The 2,909-nt window shown below is 37.6% G+C and overlaps 1 protein-coding gene across 1 annotated transcript in view; it reads left to right on the forward strand.

The window, feature by feature from the left end:
• Positions 1-731: 731 nt before the first annotated feature.
• Positions 732-2,909, forward strand: part of LOC101857144 (dual oxidase 2) — a gene marked incomplete in the record, with an annotated part of 61,129 nt that continues 58,951 nt past the window's right edge. The window contains 1 exon segment of the mRNA XM_013088029.2: positions 732-955.

Genomic DNA, 2,909 nt, shown 5'->3' on the forward strand with positions numbered 1-2,909 from the left:
TCTCTCTCTCTCTCTCTCTCTCTCTCTCTCCCTCTCTCTCTCCCTCTCTCTCCCCTTCCCCCTCTCTACCTCTATTGCTCGTTTACACGCTCTTCATTTTAATGTGCGGAGATTTTTTTAAAATAACGTAGAGTTGTGTCAACTTACGGAAAGTAGATTGGTAAGTGATGAAATGACAGATTAAAAAATGGTGAAATGGTATGGATTTAACACCCCTATCTACACTATTAGGTTATTTAAGAGGCGGAACCTCCGAGTTTAACGTCCGTCTCCGACGGGACCGAGCTATATGGGAATTTTGTGAAAAGTGCCTTTTCCAAGGACACAACGTCGTTAATAATAGAGGAGTTCACAAAACGTAGGCCTATATACAGTCGAAACTGTCTAAGACATCCACCCGTTGTCGGGGAGAAAAGCGGCCGTACAAAATATGTGAACGTCTTATACAATGTCATTGTACTGTAAAAATATGCAAGGAAGTGGCCATTTGTACAGGTGATTGGCTTATGTAGGTGGCTGTTTAAGCACGTTCAACTGTATATCAATCAATATGGTTAAGACAAAGTAACATTATACATAATGCGCTAGAGAGCAAATGTGCGAGAGGCTAGAAATGTGAGTGGACGTCTTCTTCCACATAATAGAGTTGTTATTAAGGGTGAGCGACAAGCGTAAGGCAGGGAGATACGAAGAGGGGTGATGTAGTTTCAAGATATGTGGTATTTTGAAGTGGAGTCAAGCACATGATCATAAACCTCTTGTCCGTGAAGGGAAAATCCCACCAAACATAATCAGGAAGCGCGCGTGTCTCCCGGGGTAAATTTGCTTCGCAACGCAAAGTTAGACGTCAGCCAACACGTCCGTGTTTATAAGTATCTTTGGGAGATAATGCATTCGTATGCTGCATAATACGTTGTTTGAGTGTCACCAAGATATTTCTTTGCAGCTAAAGCAAGTGAGCATAATGTGTAAAATTATAGGCCATATTCAAATAATATAAGACAATGGTTTCTTGTTTCAGAGAATCCTGGACATTTCTTTAGAACGGAATTTGATTTCTTTTGAGCAGGAAATTTCTTTGATATTCTGTCATCTGGTACCCGAGGTGTTTGCTGTGCTCGTTGATAATATTATTTAAAATTTGGAATAGAACATATTATAAACTATATTGTACACTGCTTACTGGAGGCATCGGACTTGCAAATCGTAAGATCATTGTGTTAATTCCCAGACGAGGCGAGCGTAGCGTTTCCTTTGAAAAGATACTGTGCTCAGTTTTCATCTGTTCACCAACCAGTATACTTATTACCCGACGATTATTTGGAAAGTGTGAATTACTTTTCATCTTCCCAGAAATGCGAAATGCTGTGTGTTTGTTTAGCGTCCGGGGGTTAAGACGTTTTTATACAATGTACATTATGGAGTGTACTAGCAGATTTTGAAGTTGTTATTTTTATCAAGCATTCGTCCACTCTGTCAACGAAGAGAGACCTTGGGTAGGGGTTAAACAGGACAATTTCACATTTCAATTTTTATTGTTGATTATATTGTAGAAAATGATTTACAATACGAATGTCCTTTAATCTTTTTAAGTTGTCAAAGACATTTAAATGTGTGCTTTTTCACGGGAAAGCAAATACAGTTTACTTCAGTGGCTATAAATTGCTATGTATTGTTTCACAGATTTTTTCAAAAGTAAAAATTATGTGTCATCGATACTCGTCAATACTTGATTTATTGTTTATCTGTACGTTTGTACTTATCTCATGGCGTATCTTTTTTCTGCAGGCCACCGTGGCACGAAAAATTCTATAACCTGAAGAATTGTGAGCTACGACAGTTTCCCTGTAGGCATGCACGTGTACTATTCTCGAACCTCAAATAAATTACTATCAAGCCCAACAATTTACGAATATAGTGATAAAGAATAATCACACGAGGATAAACACTTCAATTTCTTCATTCTTCTACTTAAATTGTTTCATGTCTTTTTGTTCTATTATAAAATATTATGTTCTTAACATTTTCATATCAATGCCTTAATTTTTTACATTTTTTTTACTTTTTGGAAATCTATTTTCTTGTTTCTCAACCTTTCTCTCATTTTCTTTTTTTCAAAACAGATTTGTTATAGTAGATTGTTTTGTTGTTGTTTTTTTTTTTTAATTAAATTTTGTTCACATGTTCATTAACTACCACCACAACTCCACCTCTCGTTCTTAGCTTCGTGGTTAATAAGGAAGTTGAATTCAGCGTTACGAGAAGCGAGTAGGTTACTAAATTATTGCTGTTATTGCCGTTCTAGGGAACAGTTGCTTGACAGAAAATGAAAATTTTCCCAAGTCTATCAGAAAGGCAAGTACAGTAAAAATTCGAACCCTAACGCCATACCAAAAGTAGACTAAGTTTAAACGGTGAAGTAAAACTCTCTACATGTATTTAGATCAGTGCTTCCCAGCCTTGGCAGGATTACACACTTGTGGGCTATTTGGTAACATTTGGAGGTGGTAAGGACCATCTGGGTAGTGACAGGCGTTGTTTAGATGTAAGTGGGCAGTAAAAGAAAGAATTAGCTTTATTAAACATTGACAAAATTTAGCGCTTGTTAAAAGTCGACAAGCACCGGCTTTTAGATCGTTTCCAAGGTAGAGTGCACTTGAATCCCTCGTCGGGGCATGACCGGGTTGAGATGATGAGACCGAACTCTCTTCAATTTGGAAACCCATTTTGCCGCATATTATGCCTACATGATGTATCTTCTATTGTTTTTGATTTACACCAATAAGAACTTTTTACAGGAGAAATTGTCATATTGTGCACTCACCCATGAACACAACAAACGAGATTACATTATTATTACATGTGTAAACCCTTCCACGTCATAAACGCTCTCTCCCCCCACCCCCCCC

The sequence above is a fragment of the Aplysia californica genome, unplaced genomic scaffold (genome assembly GCF_000002075.1).
Source record: "Aplysia californica isolate F4 #8 unplaced genomic scaffold, AplCal3.0 scaffold00673, whole genome shotgun sequence".
NCBI lineage: Eukaryota > Metazoa > Mollusca > Gastropoda > Aplysiida > Aplysiidae > Aplysia > Aplysia californica.